This window comes from Dioscorea cayenensis, unplaced genomic scaffold (assembly GCF_009730915.1).
Source record: "Dioscorea cayenensis subsp. rotundata cultivar TDr96_F1 unplaced genomic scaffold, TDr96_F1_v2_PseudoChromosome.rev07_lg8_w22 25.fasta BLBR01000507.1, whole genome shotgun sequence".
NCBI classification, from domain to species: domain Eukaryota; kingdom Viridiplantae; phylum Streptophyta; class Magnoliopsida; order Dioscoreales; family Dioscoreaceae; genus Dioscorea; species Dioscorea cayenensis.
The window spans coordinates 127,329-138,878 of NW_024086898.1; the positions used below are offsets into that span (position 1 = coordinate 127,329).

The window sequence follows — 11,550 nt, forward strand, 5'->3', positions numbered from 1 at the left end:
CCAAGAGTGGATGATTATTCAGAACTTTTATTTTGGTCTGAATCCGAGTACAAGGCAACTCTTGGATGTGGCAGCAGGAGGTACCTTAGGTAGCAATACCCCCGGTGAGGCCCGTCAATTAATTGAAGAAATGGGGTTAAACAGCTACCAATGGAATGCCAGGGAGAAGAAAAAAGTGGCTGGTCTCCATGAGATAGATGCAGTGACTTCGTTGGCGGCTCAAGTGGAATCACTGAGTAAGAAGTTAGATCTTCTAACTTCAAACAAAGTAGCGGCCATGATTAATTGTACTAGGTGTGGTGGAGGACATGTTCCCTCCGATTGTCCGATATCTATTGGTGATGCATCTTCGGTTGAGAACGTCGATTTTATAGGTAATAGTATGAGGACTCAAGGGAACCCATACAACAACACCTACAATACGGGTTAGAAGAATCATCCCAATTTCTCGTAGAGCAACCAAGATCCACAAAAGGCCATGGGGCCACCGGGTTTCCAACAACAAGGCCCAAATGTGTAAAGCAAAGTTTCAGGTTTGGAGACCGGAATGACCGATTTGGAAAAGGCTTTAACTAGGTTTGTGCAATCATCAAATAGAAGGTTTGAATCAGTTAAGGCTACACTTCGCAACCATACCGCCTCCTTACATAATCTTGAAAATCCACATGGAAGTTTACCGAGCAATACCGAGACCAACCCTAGAGAGCATGTGAAGGCGATCACTTTGAGAAGTGGTCGTGAGGTCGATGGTAGGCTTCCAAGTGAGAAGTCAAATGAACAAGCACCCGAGGTTATAGAGGTTGAAGAGGGAACAAGCAAAGAGAAGGAGGTGACATCTCCACCTCTCAAGCCAAGGATCCCTTATCCCTCTAGATTGAAGAATGACCAAGGGGATGAACAGTACAAGATGTTCTTGAGTTTGTTCAAGCAACTCCACATCAATATTCCTTTTGTTGAGGCATTGGCCTAAATGCCTAAGTATGCCAAATTCTTGAAGGACTTGTTGACTAACAAGAGGAAGTTGGATGAGAGTGCTTCAGTGATCATAGATGTGTCTTGCTCGGCGGTCTTGCAAAAGAATATGCTAAACAAGAAGGAAGACCCGGGGAGCTTCATCATTCCGTGTAATATCGGAAATCTTGGTGAAGAAATGGTATTGGCGGATTCAGGGGATACCATCAACGTTATTCTATACACCTTCTTTCAAAAGCTAGGCTTGGGCCAGCCTAGACCTACTCAGATAACTTTGCAACTAGCGGACCGAATGGTGAGAAATTCGCGAGGTATCATCGAGGACGTGCTTGTCAAGGTGGACAAGTACATTTTTCCGGTTGACTTCGTAGTGCTAGACGTCGATGAGGATACAGATGTACCCTTGATACTTGAGAGGCTGTTTTTGCGGACTTCCAAGGCATTGATTGACATGGACGGCGGATTGCTAACTTTGAGAGTTGGAGATGACAAGCTCACATACCGCCTTGCTGAAGCCATGCTACATTCTCTTGATTTCGATGATACTTTTTACTTTCTAGATGCTACTAATGAGATTGTTGATGAATACATAAAGGAGATGTTCAATCCGGATCCATACGAAGGCTTATTCGACCAAGAGGAGGACAATGAAGAGATCATGATGCTTGGTTCGATGAAAGAAATACCATATACCCCGTGGATCTTGAAGAAGGTGCTCCGGAGATTGAAGAGGGCTTGGAGACGCCACCGGGAACACTCCAAGACTGTTGGAGACGTGCGTGAACCGAACAATTTGGGTGTACCATTTCAAGGTGGTCTCAAGCCCGACAATTCACCCTCTACCCTTAAGAGATTTTGCTGATCATGTTTCCAAGCCATGGGTAAGAGGGCAACTTTCATCTATGAGCCCCGTGAGGTAAGACAAGGTACGACAAGCTAAGTGACATTAAACAAGCGCTTCTTGGGAGGCAACAAAAGTGTTTACTGTTCTCTTAATTTGTTAGTTTAGTGTTTGCATGAATAAAGTGTTGAGTGTTGGTGTCTTGATTTTTATATACTTGTGCTGCAATTTTTATCGTGGGTTCTCTAGTTCATAATGTGTTTTCATGTGAATTTGGTGAAGTTTTGGTCGTTTAAGCTATTTCTCATGTTTTTCACTGGTATAAATTGCATATTTAGGTAGGCTCTGAGTGTGTAAGCATGTTCAAAAATTTTCTGCAAAGCCTGCAGAGTTTTCTAAGTATCAAGAGAAAACACACGGGCGTGCGGAATTAACACACGCTCGTGGTTTTGTATTGCGAGCTCATCCAGAGAAGGCACAAGGGCGTGGACTCGCCCCTGTGGACGACCATGAGATCCTCGCATGCCCGTGGGTAATTTCTATACGGCCGTGTGAAATCCTGCAGAGATTGGCAGACTTTCCCAAAAGTACACAGGGGCGTGGACTCGTTCCCTGTGGGTGGCGTTGTGAAAATCGCACGGGCGTGGGTAATTTCCACACGCTCGTGCGAATCTCTGCAGAGGAGCTCTTCCCATCCCGAGAAGACACAGGGGCGTGCGGTTGCCCCTGTGAGTTGGGCTTGTGAATGCCCACGCTCGTGTGGAATTTCCGCACGGGCGTGCGGAACACTTAGCAATTTTTCTTGGATGTTCAGAGCAGCCACAAGGGCGTGCGGCTGCCCCTGTGGGTCGGGCGCACGGGCGTGGGTATTTCTCACATGCCCGTGTATTTGTGTTCAGATGCAGTGAGTGTTTTCTTCAGAGCACACTGGGGCGTGCACCTACCCATGTGAAGCTTTCCTGTGGAAGCACACGGGCGTGTGTCATTTCCGCACGCCCGTGTGGATGCCCAGAATTCCAAGAGACGCGAGTTTTTCTTTAAAAATCTTTGTGGATTCTCTCTTTCTTCATCTCCAATCACCCGAAAACCACTCATGATCAACTTCTCGGCCCTTTACTGTTGTTTTGGAGGATTTTCTTTCACATTTCCTGCCGATTTTTGGAATACTATCATCTATTTTATAGGTAACCCTTCTTATCCTCTGTTCTTCTCGAATCCTTATTTTTATTGGATTGATAATCTTGAGTTGTGCCAATTTTCATGATTTAATATCTTATGCATGTTTGGGAAGCCCTTAGGGGCGGTTTTGAGTTGAATTTTTGGAGAATTGATACACAACCGTGCGGTTTTCAACCCCCAGCTCCGCCAGCACCTCCTTCACCACCTTCACCTAGCACCAGCAAAAGCAAAGGATCCAGAGCGTGACATGGACACTTGATTTTATTTTTCTCATCTTTTTTTCTGTATTTTATTTTGGACATGTATACTCAGAAAGGACTCCCCTTCTGAGTTTATTTTCATTTTGTATCTCGAGTTGTATTCATTGTTTTATCTTTTATATATTAGAGTTATTTTTGTTTTCTATTGAGCTTCACTGAACCCCCTCTTGTATGTGTGCAGATGGTCTTGTCATCATGGGAATTGAGACTTTGTCAGGGGCACGACCAAAATGTTTCGGCACTTGGTCGTGTGAGCTTCACGACCCGATGGAATAACACTCCCAAGGACTTAGCTCCATCAAATGCAACACTAGGAGTCAGGGGAGTATTGTTTCGATTGCTTCTCCCACATCTGAATCTAATTGAGTTACATTATGAATGAGCTTGCATGTGTACATTGGGGACAATGTACAACTTAAGTGTGTGTGTGGGGGAGTTTCATAGCGACTAAAATCTCTTTTTGTACTAGTTTTAATTAATATACATGCTCACATAGCCAATGGCAGTTCACCTTAGTTGCATTGATTGTATTCTTGAGTTTAGGAAAAATTTTAACATTGAATGTTTTCATGCTCTAGTTTTTGCTTGAATTTCTAGGAATTTTTGCCCGATTGACACTTGTTGCACTACTCACCCTTTGAACCCTGTTGGAAACTCATGTTTGATGTATAAGGGACTAGTTTTAGTTGTTTCTTGTGTTAGTTCTACAAAAATGATGAAAGAAATGAAAAGAAAGAACAAAATAGTTTTGTTGTTTAGTTATGCTTGTTGGGTGGAAAGAGCTGCCACCTATGATGTATAATGCTACTCTCATAAGTCGAATACTAGTTATGCCCTAATGAGAGAAAGAGCTATCTCATGGGATGTGTGAAAGATACCACCCCGGTGGAAAGAACTACCACCTCGAAAGTGTGAAAGCCACCTTAGCGGCCGCTTTGGAAAGGGCTACCTTAGAGGATGTGTGAAGCTACTACCCTTTTTAAATTTTTGTTACTTTTTATCGATAAATAAGTCCCTTATACATAGAACTTTGAGGAGTATTCTTTGGATCGACTTGAGTGAGTTCACACACTTAACACACACTTACACGGTTTCGGGTTTGTCGCCTTTTTTATTCAAGTTTTTAGTTAGAGCATTGATTTTTCGTATTTAGTGTTGAAATTTCCCGTACTTATAGAATACACTCTTTGTATGCTTTGGTCAACCTAAGGCCAAGCACTTCCAATATTTCCTTCGTCTATTCTTTAATGTTTTAATTTTTGCTTGAGAACAAGCAAAAGCTTAAGTGTGGGGGAGTTTGATAAGTGCTTGTGCGATAAGAATACGAAGAGTTATTTCCTTGTGTTGAGCATTACTTTTCTCGGGTTTTAACGCTAATATGTGTGTAGTTATGTTACTTTCATGCAGGTAGGGTTGTGAGGCCGAATATAAAAGAAAGAAGCCAATGTGGGTCATAAATGCACCAATTTGGAGAAAATCTTGCTAAGGTTCAAACGTGAAGACACAGGTCGTGTTCGAGATGCGGGAATGTGTGCCAACCTTCTCGTATTCAAGTTAGTATAACCATTTAGAGGGGCACAAGGGTAGTCACATTCAAGCATTCCGACTTGTGCATATAGAACAAGATCTCCACCAACATGTCCATCATTGATGAAGCAAAGTGATCCACGACATAAACATGTGTCCGTTTGCATTACTTCGATGAAAGTATGGATTCGGGAGTATTTTGGGCTGGTATTGTAGTAGGGTACTGTAGAAAAATTGTAGCAAGAATACTATACAAGCATTGTTCACAACCGGCCGAGAAAATAGAAAAACAAAGAATCCATACGGGCGTGTGGAAATTCCACACACACATGTGAAAAATCCAGAAGGGCACTCACACAGGCGTGTGGATTCCCGATTCCAGCCCTTTAAAAGCCGATTTTGGTCCCGATTTCAACATTCGTTTCTCCATCTTTTTCCCAACTTGAGAGAGGGCTACGGCTAGGATTTTGAGAGGTATTAGCTAGGGTTTTGGAGAGGTTCTATGGCTCTGACATCGTGCGCCGTTTGGAAGAAGGTTAGTGGAGAGCTTTCGTCGGCACCTATCCGGTGAGGTGTATCCTAGGTCGGACAAAGGGACCCTTTTGACGAGTAGAGGACTCTCCACAAGATCATCGCCACGACTAATGAGGGGGTTTTCTATGGATGGTTTGTTTTTACATTCGATTTCATTGATTGTATCTAGCTCCATGGAGAGCTAAACCCCTAGTTGGTACTTGGGTATTTGTGAACCCTAGGATGTATTCGTTTCATTGAATCTCTTTATTATGTTTTCAATTAATTGATGTTTATTGTGAGTTCCAATCTTGTATGCTTTATTGTGTGAATACTCCGCTAGAGTGACACTAGGCTTGAGGGTTCTTCTTGGTAACTCTTGTGAGTGAGTGACACACCATGAGAGTTAGACAAAGCTAGATTGGAAGGGGTTGAGAGGGTGAGTCGAGAGGTAGCGGAGCATCCCCTTTCCCCTCCGGTATGATCTATCCTACCTCCACGTTCCAAAAGTTCTATGCGGTCATAGTAGAGTGATTGGGCTAAGGGATGACCTTCCGGTGGGGCTTAGTTGTGTGTGCAACAGAGTGAAGCGTTAAAGTGATTTTAGCATCTAGGGCTTAATTGTGGCAAGGGATCTTTCACCTAGACCAAAGGGTTAGGTCTATACATGGGAATAGGATTTATCATTTGGAGTCCCTTAAGCTCATTGCAATTCTATACGAGTGCGAAGTGTTGAGATTGTTCGATTTCTCCTTCGGAACATGTATAGAGTTAGGCCTGGTTGACCTTAGATTTGGGACTATGCAATTAAGGATTTCCACGACTCACTATTGCATTTATTAGGAAGCATAATAGAGGTTTCTTGCACTTGAAACGATTGCCATAGGTAGAACAATACCCGGGTACCCCATCTTTATCGATTGCCTTACCTTCTCCTTTACTTGTGCTCTCTTTCTTGTTGTTTTTACTCTTGAGAATTGAATCTTGTCACACATATCACTATTCATCTTCTACATTAGGTAAGAAACAATTTAGGTGTCTTTATTCCCTACTCTCTGTGGATACGATACCCACTCATCTAGGATTATTACTTTGATACCCGTGCACTTGCGGTGTACACGTATATTTGGTTGTGTCAGTGATCCTAAACTTGAATAAACACTTCCAAGAAGGGGTAAAGAACATGTACAAGAACAACAAATCAAGCTGAGGTAGAAGGTGAAGGGTTAGAAAATATGGCAGAATAGAATGAGAAGCATAGGACACTCTCAAATTATTCCGGACCCACAGTTTTGGGCACACAGTCGAGTATTTTACGACCACCGATTAGGGCTTAGAATTTTGAGCTAAAGCCAGCATTCATCCATATGATACAGCAGTCAGCATAGTTTAATGTTTGGCCGATGAGGATCCGAACAACCACATCAATAACTTCTTGGAAGTGTGTGACATGCTTAAGATTAATGGTGTTACAGATGATGCTATCAGATTGAGGGTCTTCCCATTTTCCTTGAAGGGGAGAGAAAAACAGTGGCTACATCCATTACCTAGAGCATCTATCACTACATTGGAGGAGATGGTAGAAGTTTTCCTTGCCCGGTATTTCCCTCCCAAAAAATCTACAAAGCTTAGGAATAAGATATCCTCCTTTGTGCAAATGGAATTGGAGTCTCTTTTTGAGACATGGGATAGGTTCATGGAGCTCCTGCGGAAATGTCCTCAACATGGGTTCCCCTAGTGGATGATCATTCTGACTTTTTACAACGGTTTGAACCGAAGCACAAGGCAGTTACTTGATGCAGCAGCAGGAGTGATAAGTGCTTGTGCGATATGAATGCGAAGCGTTCTTTCATTATGTTGAGCATTACTTTTCTCAGGTTTTTACAGTAATATGTGTGTTTTTATGTTACTTTTATGCATGTAGGGTTGTGAAACCAATTATGAAGGAAAGAAGCCAATGTGGATCACAATGCACCGATTTTGGAGGAAATCTTGCTAAAGTTCAAACGTGAAGATATAAGTCAGGTGTGAGATCCTAAAGTGTGTGCCAACCTCCACATATTTGAGTTTGCACAACCATTTGGAGGGGCACAAGGGCAGTCACACTCAACCACTCCGACTTATGCACATAGAACAAGATTTCTATCAACTTATCCGTCATTGAAGAAGCAAAGCGATCCACGCCATAAACGTGTGCCCGTTTAGGTTACCTCAATGAAAAGTGGATTCGGGAGTATTTTTTGGCAGAGAGACTGTAGCATGTTACTGTAGCAAAGGAATGTAACAAATAATGTAGCAGTTACTGTTCACAGCAGGCCGAAAATGACAGTTTCAGAGAATCCGCACGGGCGTATGGAAATTACCCATGCCCATGCGGAAATTCCACAAGGGCGCCCACAGGGGCGTGTGGATTCCCGATTCCAGCCGCATTTGAAACCGATTCAGCCCCGATTTCTGCATTCTTTTCTCCATCTTTTCCCCAACTTGAGAGAGGGTTTTGGCTAGGGCTTTGAGAGGTATTGGCTAGGGTTTTAGAGAGGTTATACGGCTCCGACATCGTCATTCCTTCGGAAAAAGGTTGGTAGGGGAGCCTCCTTCGAGGCATATTCTATACGGGACAAGGGAATCCTTGGACAACGAGTAGAGGACTTTCCACAAGACCATTAACACGACTATCGAGGGGGTTTCTCTATGGATTCATTGCTTTTGCATTCTATTTCTTTGATTGTACTTAGCTCCATGGAGAGCTAAACCCCTAGTGGGTACTTGGGTATTTGTGAACCCTAGGATGTATTTGTTTCATTGAATTTCTTAATTATGCTTTCAATTAATTGATGTTTGTTGTGAGTTCCAACCTTGGATACTTGATTGTATGAACATTTCCCCTAGAGTGATACTACGGTTGAGAGTTCTTGTTGGTAACCTTGTGAGTGAGTGACACACCACGAGCGTTAGACAAAGCTAGGTTGGAGAGGATTGAGAGGATGAGTCAAGAGGTACAGGAGCGTCCCCTTTCCCCTCCGACGTGATAGATTCTACATCCGTTCCTCGAGTTCTTTGCGGCCATAATAGAGTAAATGATCTAAGGGATGACCCTCCGCTGGGGCTTAGTTGTGCGTGCAACAGAGTGAAGCGTTGAGGTGATCTTAGTATCTAGGGCTTAATCGTGGTTAGCGACCTTTCACCTGCACCAAAGGGTTAGGTCTATAATTAGGAAGAGATTTATCATTTGGAATCCCTAGAGCTCATTGCAACTCTATTCGAGTGCGAGGTTGAGAGGTTATCTAATCTCTCCTCCGGGACATGTATAGAGTTAGGCATTGACAAGGTCCCCTTGTTTATATCCCGCAAGTGCACGGGTTTGTTGAAGTAATAATCCCAGGTGAGCGGGTATCGAATCAACAGGGAGTAGGAATAAAAATACTTAATTCAATTCTTAGCTATGTGAAAGATCAATGATGATGAGTGTGACAATGATTCAATTCTCAATAATAAAAGCAGCAAATAAGAGAGCAAAAGTAAAGAAGGGGGTAAGGCAATCGATAAAGATGGGTACCCGGATAATGCTCCGCATAGGATAATTGTTTCAAGTGCAAGAACCCTCTATTATGCTTCCTAATCAATGCAATGGTGAGTCGTGGAAATCCTTAATTACATAGTCCGAAATCTAAGGTCAACTATGCCTAACTCTATACATGTCCCGTAGGAGAAATCGAACAATCTCAACACCTCGCACTCGCATAGAGTTGCAATGAGCTCTAGGGATTCTAAGTGATAAATCTCTTCCTAATTATAGACCTAACCCTTTGGTCCAGTTGAAAGGTCCCTAACCACAATTGAGTCCTAGATACTAAGATCACCTCAACGCTTCACTCCATTGCACGCGCAACTAAGCCCAGCGGAAGTTCATCGCTTAGACCATTCACTCTATTATGACCGCAAAGAACTCGAGGAACGGATGTAGAATCTATCACGTCGGAGGGGAAAGGGGACGCTCCTGTACCTCTTGACTCATCCTCTCAATCCTCTCCAACCTAGCTTTGTCTAACGCTCGTGGTGTGTCACTCACTCACAAGGTTACCAACAAGAACTCTCAACCGTAGTATCACTCTAGGGGAAATGTTCATACAATCAAGTATCCAAGGTTGGAACTCACAACAAACATCAATTAATTGAAAGCATAATTAAGAAATTCAATGAAACAAATACATCCTAGGGTTCACAAATACCCAAGTACCCACTAGGGGTTTAGCTCTCCATGGAGCTAAGTACAATCAAAGAAATAGAATGTAAAAGCAATGAATCCATAAAGAAACCCCCTCAATGTTCGTGTCGATGGTCTTGTGGAGAGTCCTCTACTCGTCGCAAAGGATATTTTGTCCAGCCTAGGATACACATCGCCGGATCGGTGCCGATGAAAGCTCTCCCAACAACCTTCTTCCAAATGACGTGCGATGTCGGAGCCGTAGAACCTCTCCAAAACCTAGCCAATACCCCTCAAAATCCTAGCCGAAGCCCTCTCTCAAGTTGCGGAAAAGATGGAGAAAGGAATACTAAAATCGGGGCTGATTCGGCTTTAAATAAGGCTGTAATCGGGTGACTACACGGGCGTGGATGCTTCACGCGCCCGTGCGGAATTTCCACACGGGTGTGCGTAATTTCAACATGCCCGTGTGGATTCTCTGAACTTCTGTTTTCTTGGGCGGCTGTGAACAGTGCTGCTACAGTACTTGCTACCTTGTTGCTGTAGTGTTCGGCTACAGTATCCGGCCTGAATATCTACCCGAATCCATACTTTCATCGGAGTAACGCAAACGGGCACACGTTCACGTCGTGGATCACTTGCTTCTTCAATGATAGGCACGTTGGTGGAGCTCTTGTTCTATGTGCATAAGTCAGAATGCTCGAGTGTGACTGCCTTTGTGCCCCTGCAAATGGATGTGCCAAACTCGAATACGAGGAGGTTGGCACACACTCTAGCATCTCACATCGACCTATGTCTTTGCATTTGAACCTTAGCAAGATTTTCTCAAAAATCGGTGCATTGTAATCCACATTGGTTTCTTTCCTTCATACTCGGCCTCACAACTCCACCTGCACGAAAGTAACATAAAAACACACATATTAGTTTAAAAACCTGAGAAAAGTAATGCTCAACATAAGGAATGAACGCTTCGCATTCATATCGCACAAGCACTTATCAAACTCCCCCACACTTAAGTTTTTGCTTGTCCTCAAGCAAAAATTAAAATGTTATGTGCATCAATGAAGAAAATATTGAAAGTGCTTGGCTTAGGTTCACCAAAATATACAAAGGGAGCATTCTACAAGTGAGGGAAATTTCAACACTAAATACGAAAAATCAATGCTCTAGCTAAAAACTTGAATCAAAAAGGAAACAAAACCCGATGTCGTGTACGTGTGTGAACTCACTCAAGTCAACCCAAAGTATACTCCTCAAAGTTCTAAGTACAAAGGACTTATTTATCTACAAAAGTGACAACAATTTCGAAGATGGTAGCAGCTTCACACATCCTCTAAGGTAGCCCTTTCCAAAGCTGCCGCTAAGGTGGCTTTCACACTTTCGAGGTGGTAACTCTTTCTACCAGAGTGGTAGCTTTCACTCATCCTATGAGATAGCTCTTTCTCTCATTATGGCATAACTCGTATCCGACTTATGAGAGTAGCTTCATACTTCATAGGTGGTAGCTCTTTCCACACAAGAAGCACAAATAAACAATAAAACTATTTTTTTTTTCAGAATTTAACACAAGAAACAACTATAACTAGTCCCTTTAATATCGAACTTGAGTTTCCAAAAGAGTTTAAAGAGTGAGTAGTGCACTAAGTGTAAATCGGGCAAAAATTCCTAGAAATTTTTGCAAGAACTGGAGCATGAAAACATTCAATGTTAGAAATTCTCCTAAACTCAAGAATACAATCCTTGCAACTAAGGTGAACCGACATTGGATGTGTGAGCATATAACAATCAAGAACAATAGAAAAGATGTGTGTACAATGAAACTCCCCCACACACTTAAGTTGTACATTGTCCCCAATGTACACATGCAAGCTCACTCAAAATATATATCATTCAAAAGCAAATGTGGGAGAAGCAATAAAAACAATACTCCCCTAACTCCTAGTGTTGCATTTGATGAAGCTAATTCCATGGGAGTAGTGTTCCGACGGGTTGTGAAGCTCACACGGCCAAGTGCCTCAGCACCTTGGCCGTGACCATGACTGAGTCTCAATTCC

At 42.8% G+C, this 11,550-nt stretch overlaps 1 non-coding gene across 1 annotated transcript; it reads right to left on the reverse strand.

The window, feature by feature from the left end:
• Positions 1-6,916: 6,916 nt before the first annotated feature.
• On the reverse strand, positions 6,917-7,023 carry LOC120254569. Its single transcript, XR_005534660.1, has one exon. It is a non-coding gene; the product is annotated as a small nucleolar RNA R71 (small nucleolar RNA).
• Positions 7,024-11,550: the final 4,527 nt, after the last annotated feature.